The following is a 363-nucleotide window of genomic DNA, read 5'->3' on the forward strand; positions in this document are numbered from 1 at the left end:
GGGGCCTGGGAAGGTCCACTGGAAAAAAAAAAAAGGAGACATATGTACCACTATTTGTAATACTTTAAACATTAAAAAAAAAGGAAAACAAAAAAAAGCTTCAGTTGGCGAGATTTTACTGACCCTGCAAACACCTGTCCAAAGCACCGCAGCTGATTTTTAAAAGTATGTTTTTATTGGTGTCAGAGAGGAAGGAGAGGGAGGGAGAGAAACGCCAGTGAGGAGAGAGCATCACTGGTTCGGTGCCTCCCGCGCCCGGCCTCCCGGAGATGGAACCAGGAACCGGGCCTGAACCTCCACCTGGAATGGACCTGCTCCAGGGTCCGGTTCAACCTCAGCCGCTGAGGCCCACGGGCGGGGCCC

Source organism: Myotis brandtii, unplaced genomic scaffold (genome assembly GCF_000412655.1).
Source record: "Myotis brandtii unplaced genomic scaffold, ASM41265v1 scaffold1236, whole genome shotgun sequence".
Taxonomy (NCBI): domain Eukaryota; kingdom Metazoa; phylum Chordata; class Mammalia; order Chiroptera; family Vespertilionidae; genus Myotis; species Myotis brandtii.